At 46.7% G+C, this 15,267-nt stretch overlaps 1 protein-coding gene across 1 annotated transcript in view; it reads right to left on the bottom strand.

Moving 5' to 3' along the window:
- Positions 1-15,267, bottom strand: part of wrnip1 (WRN helicase interacting protein 1) — a 62,229-nt gene that overhangs the window by 25,525 nt on the left and 21,437 nt on the right. The window lies entirely within an intron of this gene.

The raw sequence follows: 15,267 nt of genomic DNA, 5'->3' as shown, positions 1-15,267 counted from the left end.
TTCTTGATTTCTCGAGGAATTAAGGGCTATGGAGAGAGAGCGGGTAAATGGAGTTGAAATCAGCCATGATTGAATGGCGGAGTGGACTCGATGGGCCGAATGGCCTTACTGCCGCTCCTATGTCTTATGGTCTTATGGTAATTAGTTCCAGCATGTTCTGAGGAAGCTACCAACTCAGACATGTGTACAAGTTCTCCAACTGTGTAATACTGCAATGAACTCCTCAGATCCATAATAAATGTATGCATTTTAACATTAACCAATCCCTTATGCGTGGTTGGTGCCTTGATGTTTATGCACTAATTAAATCCATGGAGAAGGAAAACAACAGCTTGAATCTCATTCTTTGGAACATTCTCCCCAAACTCTTCCAATCTTCATCTCCCACTTCACCTTTAAGACTCTCCTTAAAACCCACGCCCCAGCAACCCTTTTATTATCTTATACTTTTGCCAGATTCTCCAAATCGCTCTAAATTGCCTTACACTTTTCTATACTAAATGGGTGGTCGGTGTGATAGTTGTTGATAGTCTTGTCTCAATCAATATAACTGCCAACAAATAGATTAACTGGCAGTTCATCCCATTGCTGTTGGAGATCAGTGTATGCAGGACGGCTGCTGTATTTACCTATATAATAGTTAGAGACTATGAAAGTAAACACTTGCTACAGCATATCTCCTCACTGGCAATATTTGTTGAGCTACTTTGGAGGCCTCATTACTTTTAAAAGGTTGTCAATAACATTAAGGTATTGAGGTTCCTTTTCAAATTATATGTAGCCAGATGTAACTTGTTTTGTCTTTTGTGTCAGCTTTCCATTTATCACAATAAGGGATGATTATTAAAGGAGTAGTTCAGAGAAGGTTTACCAGCCTAATACATGGAATGGGCAAGTTGTCTTACAAGGAGAGGATGGACAGGCTAGGCTTTTTATACTCTGGAGTTTGGAAGAGTTAAGTAAGAGACAACTTGATTGAAACACAAGATCCTGAAGGGTCTTGATAGGGCGGATGTGGAAAGGATGTTTCCTCTTGTGAGAGAATCTAGAAATAGGGACACTTTTTAAAAATGAAAGAATGCTCAAAATGAAGGGATGCTCGTTTAAGACAGAGATGAGGAGAAATTATTTTCTCTCAGGAGGGTTGTGAGCCTTTAACTAAAGCAGTGGTAGTAGTGTCTTTGAACATTTTTAAGGCAGACGTAGATAGATTCTTGATAAGCAAGGGCGTGAAATGTTATTCATGGGTAGATGTGATTGTGGAGTTATGGGTACAATCAGTCAGGATTGTATTAAATGGTAGAGCAGGCTTGAGGGGCTGAATGGTCCACTTCTGTTCCTTATTGTATGTTTGTTTGAAAGAATAAACAGGTATGGTATTCTCTAAATTATACAAAACCTCCTCAAAGCCCTGCCTTCCTGCCCCCATTAGTGGTGTTGGTTGTGGGAACAGGGGAGGTTGGGAAAGCAGCAGGGAGGGAGGTTGGTGGTGTTGAAGGGAGGGGTGCAAAGAGATTAATTAGCGTTAGCTTGGTTTCAAGTCAAAATGAACTGGCACAACTTCTTCAATTTATCCACCAAATCAGTCAGAGAGAACATTTGCAGCAACATTTTACTGTATAGTCATGTGCATGCTCCACATGTGGCTCATTTAAAATCTATACGTTAGAAAACTGATAGAGGATGCAAAAAGAGGAATGGAACATTTATACTCATTGAACTCAGTGACATCAATTATTCTCCGATCAAATGCCATATAGCATCGAATGGATAAAGTACTAACTCAACAGTGCCCAGAAATGCACCAATAGGAAAGTTATAAGTGCATTTTATACTAAGTGAAAAGCTAACAAAATATCCTATTTTGGTACTGTTCTCTTCATGTTTGACTGCTTACTGTTAATTAATACTCCTGTGGTTTTAATCTTATGGGTTAGTCTTCATTAACTTTTCAACCACCATCACATTTTCTGTAAAGATTTTTGCAACTGGACAGCGAAAGACTGTCACACAGTTATTGTAAAGGATTTTAAAACAAGGCATCATGAGTAAAACGTTTTGTAAGTCACCAGCGGTATTAGCTGGTACAAAATCCATAGTACATTATTTTAGGTATTAATCTCTCATTTTAATTGAGTAACTACTCTATTAAAATACTGGACAGAATAATAGCTCATAAACTTTTGCATGTTTGCCACTATGTCACAAACATGAATTTTTAGGTTCCTGGGTACTAATCTATGGCAAAGCCCAAGTCCCATTACAGACAGCTCATTGATCAAAATTCATATCTGATTACAGAGCTTACTGTTGACAAATTGCACGGGAAAGGAAAGCACTTTGATCATAAAGCATAACCTTTTTCTGCAGTGCAGCTGAACTTGTCATGAAGTCATATCTTTTTCGAACAGGAGACCATCCAAATTCTCACTGTGGTAAAAAAAAACGAACAGCTGTGCTCCTACAATAAAAAAATCTCCTGATTCACAACTGGTGCTATACCCTGCAAAGTCCAAGGACAAGGCTACAACGGTCGTTGGGTCTAGGAGAGAAATGTTAAGAAAATTACACTTGACAATCTTTGGTGCATATTTGAACTTTAGTGCTGAACACAACTATAATTGTAGAGTGATTGGCGAACATACAAGATTAAGTCAGAAAAAAATTAAATACTGCTGAATGACACAATATGAAATGCATGTGGCCAAAGTGGGAAATGATAATGCACCCAAGGTTGTATGGTGGAGAAATTACTAAACCCCCAAACAGGCATTGGGATCAATTAACCCATGTCCGGCCATTGTGTTGCAGGCAGCATAATACATTTGTGCTGCCTGCTGCTTTACATTATTGCTTCATATAACCAACACAAATCAAATTGTTCATTGACTGCATACATCAGCAGGGTCCTGATTTCATGAGTGGCTAGTGCTATGGAAAGATTTAATTTCTTAAAGGGGAGGTGGACTGTGAAGCAGGAAGTGGGAGCGGATCCATTTGGAAACAACTTCTGTGCTCTCAGATTGAGTAATGGCTGAACATGAGATAGCTTGCATCAAGGTTTTCAGACACTGCAATTTAGATCATGGTGGAAGAGATGGTCCTGTATCTGCAGTGAGGCAGCAGACCCTCCAAATACCCATGAGGTAGAGGGAAGTAGTGGTGATCAATTAGAGGAGTGTTTCTCCATGAACATGGATGCAGTGCGAGAAGTTCAATGATCTCACATGAGTTATCATGGTCTGCGGAGTATATCTACTGGAGCTTATATTAATTGCACCTCTAGCCTAATCTATTATTCCATTCACTGAACCCCCATCTGCCACCTACCACTAATTTCGAGCCACAAGTACCCAACCCTCCAATTCAGACACTTTATCTCACCCTCACACAATTAACACATGCATCCGCAATTCTCAAACACTTGACAGCTATTCAACCATGAAAGCCACATCACCAAAGCATATTGTATGACTCTAACTGATCCACTTCTTTTCTTGCAATGAAGGAAGCGCATAATAGCGAGCCTCAGCAAAGCTCTGGAGGAGGACAAGCACGCTTGCATGTTTTTTAAAATAAAATATATTTTATTCAAATTTTTCGGTCAAACAAAGACAATACGAAATGTTCCCCTTTTGCAACTTTAAAACAATATAAATAACGATGATGACCGTTTTTTTTTTTAAGAATAAATAATATATTAACTAGACGGCAACTGCCAGCAACAAAAATAAAAACTAGCCAATATCCAAAATAATAAAGTCACAAAAACCAATATAAATAATTCATACAAACACCTGTACAAAACCCCTGAGGGCCCGGATGGGCCCTCCCCTCCCCCCCTGGGTTGCTGCTGCTACCTTTCCCATTTCCCTTATCGTTCTGCGAGATAGTTGAGGAACGGTTGCCACCGTCTGGTGAACCCTTGAGCCGAACCTCTTAGTGCATATTTTATCCGCTCCAGTTTTATAAACCCCGCCATGTCATTTATCCAGGCCTCCACGCCTGGGGGTTTAGCTTCTTTCCACATAAGTAATATCCTTCGCCGGGCTACTAGGGACGCAAAGGCTAAAACATCAGCCTCTCTCGCCTCCTGCACTCCCGGCTCGTCCGCAACCCCAAATATCGCCAACCCCCAGCCTGGCTCGACCCAGACCCCCGCCACCCTTGAAAGCGCATTCGCCACCCCCACCCAGAACCCATACAGTACCGGGCATGACCAAAACACGTGGGGGTGGTTCGCTGGGCTTCCCGCGCATCACCCGCACCTATCCTCCACTCCAAAAAATCTACTTAACCTTGCTCCAGTCATGTGCGCCCTATGTAGAACCTTGAATTGTATCAGGCTGAGCCTGGCGCATGAGGACGAAGAGTTTACCCTACTCAAGGCATCTGCCCACAGCCCCTCCTCAATCTCTTCCCCTAGCTCCTCTTCCCATTTTCCCTTCAGCTCTTCCACCATCGTCTCCCACTCGTCTCTCATTTCTCTGTATATATCTGACACCCTACCATCCCCCACCCATGCCCCCAAAATCACTCTGTCCTGAATCTCTTGCGCCGGGAGCCGCCGAAATTCCCTCACCTGTTGCCTCGCAAAAGCCCTCAGTTGCATATATCGAAATGCATTCCCCGGTGGCAACCCATATTTTTCTGTCAGTGCTCCCAGACTCGCAAACATCCCGCCTAGGAACAAATCCTTCAATTTCACAATCCCTGCTCTCTGCCAAGCTTTAAATCCCCCATCTATCTTCCCCGGGACGAACCTGTGGTTGTTCCTTATCGGGGACCTCACCGAGGCACCCGTCACTCCCTTATGCCGTCTCCACTGCCCCCAAATTTTCAGCGTTGCCACCACCACTGGACTTGTGGTGTATTTCTTCGGGGAGAACGGTAAAGGCGCCGTCGCTAATGCTTTTAGGCTGGTTCCCCTACAGGACGCCATCTCTAGTCTTTTCCACGCCGCTCCCTCCCCTTCCCCCATCCACTTGCATACCATTGATATGTTGGCGGCCCAATAATAGTCACTTAAACTCGGCAGTGCCAGTCCCCCCCTATCCCTACTACGCTGCAGGAACCCCCTCTTCACTCTTGGGGTCTTCCCAGCCCACACAAAACTCAATGCTCTTATCCACTTTCTTGAAAAAGGCCTTTGTAATCATCACAGGGAGGCACTGGAACACAAAAAGAAACCACGGAAGGACCACCATTTTAACCGCCTGCACCCTACCCGCCATGCCCCATCTCCTAAAGTCCTCTTCCATCTGCTCCACCAATCTTACTAAATTTAGCTTATGCAAGGTTCCCCAGTTCCTGGCCATCTGGATCCCTAGGTACCGAAAATTCCTTGTTACTCTCCTCAACAGCAAATCATCTATTCCCCTGCCCTGTTCCCCAGGGTGCATCACAAACAGCTCACTCTTCCCCATAGTCAATTTATATCCTGAAAATTCCCCAAACTCCGAGTGTCTGCATTATCTCGGGCATCCCCTCCACTGGGTCCGCGACATACACCAGCAAATCATCCGCGTATATCATAGAATGTACAGTGCAGAAGGAGGCCATTTGGCCCATCGAGTCTGCACCGGCTCTTGGAAAGAGCACCCTACCCAAGGTCAACACCTCCATCCTATCCCCATAACCCAGTAACCCCACCCAACACTAAGGGCAATTTTGGACACTAAGGGCAATTTATCATGGCCAATCCACCTAACCTGCACATCTTTGGGCTGTGGGAGGAAACCGGAGCACCCGGAGGAAACCCACGCACACACGGGGAGGATGTGCAGACTCCGCACAGACAGTGACCCAAACCAGAATCGAACCTGGGACCCTGGAGCTGTGAAGCAATTGTGCTATCCACAATGCTACCGTGCTGCCCCAAATATAGTGACACCCGGTGCTCTTCTCCTCCCCCAAGTACTCCCCTCCACTTCCTAGAGCCCCTCAGCGCTATGGCCAGTGGCTCAATTGTCAACGCAAACAGTAACGGGGACAGAGGACATCCCTGTCTTGTCCCTCTGTATAGACGGAAGTGGTCAGATCTCTGCCTATTTGTAATCACACTTGCCACCGGGGCCCTGTATAGAAGCTGAACCCATCCAATAAACCCCTCTCCAAATCTCCTCAACACTTCCCACAGGTAATCCCACTCCACTCTATCAAATGCTTTCTCTGCATCCATCGTCACCACTATCTCCGCCTCCCCATCCGGCGGGGGCATCATCATCACACCCAACAGCCTCCGTATGTTAGTGTTCAATTGTCTCCCCTTAACAAACCCCGTTTGATCCTCGTGAACCACCCCCGGGACACAATCCTCCATCCTCGTCGCCATCACCTTGGCCAGAAGCTTGGCATCTACATTCAGGAGGGAGATACGCCTGTAAGACCCGCACTGCAGCGGGTCTTTGTCCCTTTTCAAGAGCAGCGATATCGTCGCCTCCGACACCGTCGGGGGCAACGTCCCCCTTTCCTTGGCCTCATTAAAGGTTCTCGTCAGAAGCGGGGCCGGCAGGTCCACGTATTTCCTATAAAATTCCACCGGGAACCCATCCGGTCCCGGGGCCTTCCCTGCCTGCATGCTCGCAATCCCTTTTACCACCTCCTCCACCTCAATCTGTGCTCCCAGTCCTGTCCTCTCCTGCTCCTCAACCTTCGGGCATTCCAACTGGTCTAGGAAGTGCATCATTCCCTCCTTCCCTTGCGGGGGCTGAGCCTTATACAGCCTCTCATAAAATGCCTTAAACACCCTGTTCACCCTCTCCGCTCCCCGTTCCATCTCACCCTCTCCGCTCCCCGTTCCATCTCACCCTCCTCGTCCCCAACCCCTCCAATATCCCTCGCCGCCCCCCTTCCTCAGTTGTTGGGCCAGTAACCGGCTCGCCTTCTCTCCGTACTCATACTGCACTCCCTGTGCCTTCCTCCATTGTGCCTCCGCCTTGCCCGTGGTCAACAAATCAAATTCCGTGTGCAACCTTAGTCTTTCCCTGTATAGTCCTTCATCCGGGGCCACCGCATACTGCCTATCCACCCTCAAAATTTCTCTCAACAATCTCTCCCTCTCTTTGCTCTCTTGTTTCCCCTTATGGAAATCAGCTCCCCTCTGACCACCGCCTTCAGTGCTTCCCAGACCACTCCCACCTGAACCTCTCCATCGTCATTAATCTCCAGATACCTTTCGATACATCTCCTTACCCTTACACACACACCCTCGTCCGCCAACAATCCCATATCTAATCTCCACAGTGGGTGCTGTTCCTTTTCCTCTCCTACTTCCAGATCTACTCAATGTGGGGCATGGTCCGAAATGGCTATAGCCGAGTACTCCGTCCCGGCCACCTTCGGGATCAGCGCCCTTCCCAGGACAAAGAAGTCTATCCGAGAATACACCTTGTGGACAAGGGAGAAGGAGAACTCTTTACTCCTAGGCCTAGTAAACCTCCAGGGATCCACTCCTCCCATCTGCTCCATGTAGTCCTTAAGCACCTTGGCCGCTGCCGGCCTCCTCCCGGTCCTAGACCTGGACCGGTGTCCAGCCCTGGATCCAGCACCGTGTTGAAGTCTCCCCCCATTGCCAACTTTCCCGCCTCCAGGTCCGGGATACGCCCCAGCATACGCTTCATGAAGTTGGCATCATCCCAGTTCGGGGCATATACGTTCACCAGAACCACCGCCTCACCTTGCAATCTGCCACTCACCATCACGTATCTACCCCCACTGTCCGCCACTATGGTCCACGCCTCAAACAATACCCGTTTCCCCACTAATATTGCCACCCCTCTATTTTCCGCATCCAAGCCCGAGTGAAATACCTGTCCCACCCATCCTTTTCGTAATCTGACCTGATCCGCCAGTTTCAGATGCGTCTCCTGCAGCATGACCACATCTGCCTTTAATTTCTTTAGGTGCGCAAGTACCCTTGTCCTCTTAATCGGCCCATTCAGCCCTCTCACGTTCCACGTGATCAACCGGATTGAGGGGCTCTTTTACCGCCCCCCCCCCCCCCTCTCTCGTCGACTAGCCATCCCCTTTTTTAGACCAGCTCCTCACCCGGTTCCCACGCACCCACTTGTCCCCCCAACGGTGTCTTCCCGTCCCGACCATCCCATCCCGTAGCAGCTCCCCCTTAGCAGCAGCAACCCAGTTACACCCCCCCCCCCCCACCCTGCTAGATCTCCCTCTAGCGTGATTGCTCCCCCCATGTTGCTTCCAGAAGTCAGCAAAATCTGGCTGACCTCGGCTTCCCCCGTTTATCCTCAGCCTCCCATTGTGTAAGGCTCCTTCCTTCCTGCGCCCCCTTTTCCCGCCACAATTACCATAGCGCGGGAGCAAAGCCCGCGCTTCCCACTTGGCCCCGCCCCTAATGGCGCAGCTCCCTCTCTCCTTCTCCCTCTCCTTCCCCACCGGCGCCCACAGTTCACCATACCCCCCCCCCATCGAGGGGAAAGAGAAAATTTCCCCCCCCTTCCGATTCCCAGTCCCACGCAATCACACCACTACTTTATTACAAAAGTTCTTTCTCTCTCCAGTCTAGTCCAGCTTCTCCTCTTCAATGAATGTCCACGCCGCTTCTGCCGTCTCGAAGTAGTGGTGTTTCCCTTGATGTGTAACCCACAGTCTCGCCAGCTGCAGCATACCAAATTTAACTTTCTTTCTATGGAGCACCGCCTTGGCCCGATTGAAACTCGCCCTCCTTCTCGCCACCTCCGCACTCCAATCCTGGTACACGCGGATCACCGCGTTCTCCCACCTGCAGCTCAGTGTCTTTTTCGCCCATCTAAGGACCATCTCCCTGTCTTTATAGCGGTGAAACCTCACCACTGTAGCTCGAGGTATTTCTCCCGCCTTCGATCTTCTCGCAAGGACTCGATATGCTCCCTCCACTTCCAAGGGGCCCGTCGGGGCCTCCGGTCCCATTAAGGAATGAAGCATCGTGCTCACATATGCCCCGACGTCCGCTCCCTTTGCACCTTCGGGAAGACCCAAAACTCTTAGGTTCTTCCTCCTCGAGCTATTTTCCAGGGCTTCCAGCATCTCCATACACCTCTTATGCAGTGCCTCGTGTGTCTCAGTCTTCACCACCAGGCCCTGTATTTCGTCATCATTTTCGGCAGCCTTTGCTTTCACGTCACGAAGCTCCAATTCTTGCGTCTTCTGCGCCTCCTTTAGCCCCTCAATCGCCTGCAGCATCGGTGCCAGCACCTCCTTCTTTAGCTCCTCAACACATCTCCGAAGGAACTCTTGCTGTTCCGGGCCCCATACCAAACGGCCTCCCTCCGCCGCCATCTTGCTTCTCACTTCCCTTCCTTGCCGCTGCTCCAGAGGATCCTCTGCAATCCGGCCACTATTATCTCCTTTCTCCATGTACATCCGGGGGGGTTCCCTTCTGTTTCACCGCACAATGGGTTTAGCCATCAAAAATTGCCGTTGGGGCTCCCAATAAGAGCCCAAAAGTCCGTTCAAACAGGAGGTGCCGAAACGTGCAACCTAGCTGGTCATCGCCGCACCCGGAAGTCCGCTTGCATGTTTTAACTATCATGGAGGAGACAATGTCACTTGAAGGGTCAGTGTAACAGCATAGAATCGCTACAATGCAGAAGGAGGCCATTCAGCCCATCAAGTCTGCATCAACCACCTGAAAGAGATCCTACCTAGGCCCACTCCCCCGCCCCATCCCTGTAACCCTACCTTTCTGGCACAACCTTGAACACCAAGGGGCAATTTTGGCATAGCCAATCCACCTATCCTGCGCACCTTTTGACTATGGGAGGAAACCGGAGCATTCAGAGGAAACCCACGCAGACACGGGGAGAACATGCAAATTCCACACAGTCACCCAAGGCTGGAATTGAACCCGGGACCATGGCGCTGTGCCACCGTGCCGCACTGAAACAATCAATGGTGGTGGTATCAGCATACCTAATTCTTCTTCACTCATTCCATCCCTCAATCTCTTGACTGAGAAGCCACAGAGGTGTTTGCACAGATTTCGTACTTTCTTGTTTCCCCTATCCAAAAATAATTGTTGTCCCTTTGCCATTTCTGATACCCAAGAACTGGAACCTGCCCAGTTAGTGGAAGAAGAGGATGGGGAAGTAGCAAGTAACAATGAACAGATGCCATCACTTGGTCTTATAGTTGCAGTCACCAGCTCAGGTACTGACACAGCAAGTACTTTAGAGACGAGGACAGAGGAATGTTTGGCACACAATGAAACACTGAGCTTAAGCACATAAGAGCCAGAGCAGGAGGAAAGGATAAAGCAGGTGGCAGATCATTGGAGCGAAGAGGTCGCACACGAGTTTTACTGCAAAGAACTCAGACAAGGACATGAGTGGAACAGGCTAGAGAAGGAGGCTGATGGGTATATACGACCCAGTTCTTGGTGCACTGAAAAGTCTGACAGAAAGACTGTGCACAATGTCAAGGAGCATGGAGTCATCAAGAATCAACGTGGCACAGGGTGGTCACTTCCATAGGCACATCCATGAAGCTCACCATGACAGCTTCCAATGGACCTCTCAGCTTTCATTGCAGCAAAAGCAGCTTCAGAAATATTTAAAAAAAATAATTTTGAAGGGTATTTGGGAAGAGTGAATAGGAAAAGATTACTTTCTTTTCTAGGGGATTAATAGTGAAGGCTAATTGATTTAAAAGGATCACAGAGAGCAAGTAAAAGGATATTGGGAATTTTTTTCACATGGAGCATTACTGGTGCTTGAAAATGAATAGAATAAGGAACAAGCTTTCAAATTCTTGTCACTCAAAGAAGACACAAGGATTTATCATGTAATCGGTTAAGTGGAGTTGACAACTTACAGAATTCAGTCAGTATGGAATTCTGAAAAAATATTTGCTAGCTAACAGCATTAGAATTGTCAATTAGCATGCAGTACATTAATGGAAACAAACACAGCGACAGCAGAAATGCAGTAATTGGTATTTATAAATGAAATAAAAGCAATTGGCATTTAAAAACAAGCAAACATCAGTAAATCCAATGGGCGGGATTCCCCATTTCTGAGATTAAGTGTTGATGCCAATGCAGAATCAGTGGACTTTTACGACAGAAAAACCGGCACAGCACCTTGACCGATTCTGCTTCCGTCGAGGGGCTGGCACTGGTGCCGTGTGGAACACAATCGATGCCAATGAAAAACGTGCGGGATTCGCCGGGCCCATGATTGACACTCGGGAGGTTGACAAGCTGTAGCCGCGTATACACAATACACTCCCCACACACTTATCCCAACCAAAAAGATGGCACCGATTGTGCTGGAGCACAGCCATACATCTGTTGGGTCAGCTGGGGTCAGAGGGACACCTATATGACCCATGGCACTAGGTTCAAAGGGAGATGCTAGCAGTGTGCGCAGCTGCATGGCTGCCTTGCCGGTTGCGACAATGGTGTTCCACACCCATCCATCTCGTCCCCACAGCCCACCTCCTGGCCACCCCCCACTACTCCCCCCAGCCCTGGTAGAAGCCCCCCCCGGCACAACTGTCAGCAAACTATGGCGATGTTAGAACAAAGAACAAAGAAAAGTACAGCACAGGAACAGGCCCTTCGGCCCTCCAAGCCTGTGCCGACCATGCTGCCCGTCTAAACTAAAATCTTCTACACTTCCGGGGTCTGTACCCCTCTATTCCCATCCTATTCATATATTTGTCAAGATGCCCCTGAAACGTCACTATGGTCCCTGCTTCCACCACCTCCGGCAGCGAGTTCCAGGCTCCCACTACCCAGTGTAAAAAAAAAACTTGCCTCATACATCTCCTCTAAACCTTGCCCCTCGCACCTTAAACCTATGCCCCCTAGTAATTGACCCCTCTAAGCTGGGAAAAAGTCTCTGACTATGTTGGACACTTTCCGGACCCCCTCTCTCTCTCCCTCAGCAGCCGCCACGCCGGTTTCACGATTTTTGAGAACACAAGTGAACCACACCATCGGGAACTCTGCCCATCGGAGGAGGAGAATCACGGAGGCCCCGGAGATTACTGGGTCGGGCCCGCTAATGATATGCAAATAGTGTTTACTGTACGTGTATTCCGGACGGCACTGACGCCACTGTCGAGGTCCTGGAGCATTGTGGTTTGGCATCAAATCGGCACCTGTCGCGATTTCAGTGTCGGAACCTATTCTCCAGCCAATCGCGTTTCCCAATTTTGCCGTCAGCTAATGGAGAATCCTGCCCACTGTATTTTCTCCATCAATTTGCATTCAGCTCCGTTCGGTGTGACCGGCAATTGCTTTCTAATAATTATCCTCTACTACCCAGCACTACAGTTTACTGCAGAAACTTAGAATATCATTTTTTAAAATTAGCAGTCGATGTCTATTTATTGAAATAAAACAAACATTCCTTAATTTAGTTTTTATTTACTGCGATATGGAGTGTGGGGTGTGGGGGTAAGGTTAACCCACACACCCTTTTTCTAAAAAAAAAAGTTATCAACATTTAAAACATAAAAAACATTCAGGGGCATGGCCGCTGCCAAGAAAATGGTTAGTCCAACAAACTTGATGACAAGATGACAAACAACAGAGACAAATACTAATAATAGTTGAGGCATTTAAAGCTGTAATCTAATCTCAGGGTTCAGGGGTCACTATAAAAACTACATGTGTCCTCGCTGTTCACGTTGTAACCTGAACCCCAAGATTAGATTAGATAAACCATCTGAACACACTAGTGGCCATTCTATATTTATCCTCCAGCTTAGTTCTTAAAAATAAATCACATCAGGAAAATTACATTTCTGTATCTAGCATTTTAAGTTCTCTTTAAAATGATGCACTAATCAAAACTACAACATTTGCAATATTAAAATATAAAAGATCAGCATTAGGACTTAATGTGTTCATGTCACTACTCTTGCCTCATTGACATATTGTTAATATATATTACAGGCAGAAATTACATTTAAACCCGTTGAACTTATTGACTCCAGAAACTGTACTACTGCCAATTAGTTTGGCCACTGCCCAAACAGTTTCTATCCACCAGCCTCCAACAGGCTGAACTTTTTCTCACATTGACCAACTTCTCCCTTCATTTCACTTGCTCCTTCCAAATAAAAGGTGTTGCTGGGACATGCGTGGATCCTAGTTCGGCCTGCCTTTTTGTGAGATATGTGGAATATTATCTTTCAATCGTATTCAGACCCCGTCCCTCACTTTTTTTCCAGTACAATGTCATCTATATCAGTGCCATATCACTGTCAGCCTACTGACTCCCACAGATACCTGGATAACACTTCCTCACATCCAGTTTCCTGCAGATTCTTTTCCATTAGTCCAGCTTCTCAGCCTCCATTGGATCTGGTCTGATGGTGCAAACATGCACAATAGGAATTCAGATTTGTCTTCATTTTACCTCAACCAAGTTTTCCCCATCACCACGGGTGACAGAGCTCTTGACTGTGTTGTGTCAGTTTGTTCTATTCATTTCACCTCTTTTTGCTTTCACCCGTTCCGCACCGTCCTGGAACCCCATGCCTTCAACTTCCACCCCTCCAGCCTTTATATTCAACAGTTTATTCTCTGTCACCTCTAGGGTGATATCACCAACAAGCACATCTCCCCTCCTCCCCTTTCAGTATTCCAAAGGGACAATTCTTCTCAACATGGCGGTCCACTCCTCCGTCACCTCAACACCCCATCCCTGTTCCATGCAAGCAAAAACCCTGAAGTTTCTCTTCATATAATTATGTAATTCACTTTTGAAAGTCATGATTGAATCTGTCCCCACAGCACCCAGGCAGTGCATTACAGGGCCTAACAACATGCTGTTCATAAAAGCTATTCCTCAGGTTACCTTTGGTTCCTTTGTCAATCATGATATCCTCTGGTTCTCGACTCTTCGTCAATGGGAACGGTTTCTTCTACCTACTCTGCCAACACCCCTTATAATTTTGAACACTACTATCAAATAGTCTCTAAACCCCTCTTCTCTATGAAAGAACCCCGGTGTCTCCAATCTATCCTTGTAACTGCAGTCTCTCATCTCTGGAACCATTTTCATAAATCTTTTCTGAACCTTCTCCAATACCTTCACACCCTTCCTAAAGTGTGATGCCTATATTTGGACACAATACTGACAGTGAACCAGTGTTTTATAAAGGTTGACCATAACTTCCTTGCTTGCTTTTGTATGCCTTTATTCACAAAGCCAGGAACCTGTATGTTTTATGCCACTTTCCAAACCAACCTTGCCACCTTCAGCCATGTGTACACATGTACCCCAGGTTCTTCTATTCCTGCTCACCCTTTAGAATTGTTTCTACTTTAATTTGACATTGCTTCTCTCTTTCTTCTGACCAATCTCTCAATATTTATTGTTTCACATTTCTCGGCATTAAATTTCAACTACCACTTGCCTGCCCATTTAAAGTCTATTACTCAGCTCCTCACACTTCACAACACCGACCCCCCCCCCCCCCCCCCCCAATCGTATACCTTCCTTCAGTCTGTAAGGCTGTTTTCACTACCCTCTTTCCTGTCACTCAGTCAACTTTGTACCCAAACTACCACTGTCCCTTTTATTTCATGAGTTTTAATTTTGCCAACAAGCCTGTTATATGGCACTTCATCAAATGTGTTTTGAACGTTCATGTGTACCACATCAACTGCATTACACTCATCAATCCTCTCTTACCTAAAATAACTCACTCAAGTTGGTTAAACAGTGTTTGCCTTTAACAGCTCTGTGCTGGTTTTCATTAATTAATCCACAAGTTTCAAAGCGATGTTAATTTTGTCCTGTACCATTGTTTCTAAAAGGTTAAACTGGCTGGCCTGTGTTTCCTGGGTTTAACTGTTTTTTCTTAGAACCAAGGGTGCCAGATTTGTCATTCTCCTCTGGCACCATGCTGTTTCTAAGATGTATTGGAAGATTATGGCCTTGCCTCCACAATTTCCACACTTGCGTCGCTCAGTATTCTCAGATATATCTTATCCAGTCCAAGTCACTTAATCAACATTAGGAATAGCCAGCCTTTTTACTATTGCATCTTTATAACCTGTTTGCCCATCCAATGTCTAACTACCTCTCTTTAACCATGCCTTTAGCAGTATCTTCTTCCTTGGTAAAGTTAAGTGCTAAGCCCTCATTTAGCACTCCTGTCTTGCCTTCTGTCTCCATGCGTAAATCCACTTTTTAGTTCCTAATTGGCTCCAGTTCATCATTTACTATTTATATGACAATACAAGACTTGGAATTACCTTTTATCTTAGCTGCCAGTCTGTTCTCATACTCTCAGTTTACT

Source organism: Scyliorhinus torazame, chromosome 6, assembly GCF_047496885.1.
Source record: "Scyliorhinus torazame isolate Kashiwa2021f chromosome 6, sScyTor2.1, whole genome shotgun sequence".
Classification (NCBI taxonomy): Eukaryota; Metazoa; Chordata; class Chondrichthyes; order Carcharhiniformes; family Scyliorhinidae; genus Scyliorhinus; species Scyliorhinus torazame.
Note: the sequence above shows the minus strand (reverse complement) of the source record. Positions and strands in the feature narration are given on the sequence as shown.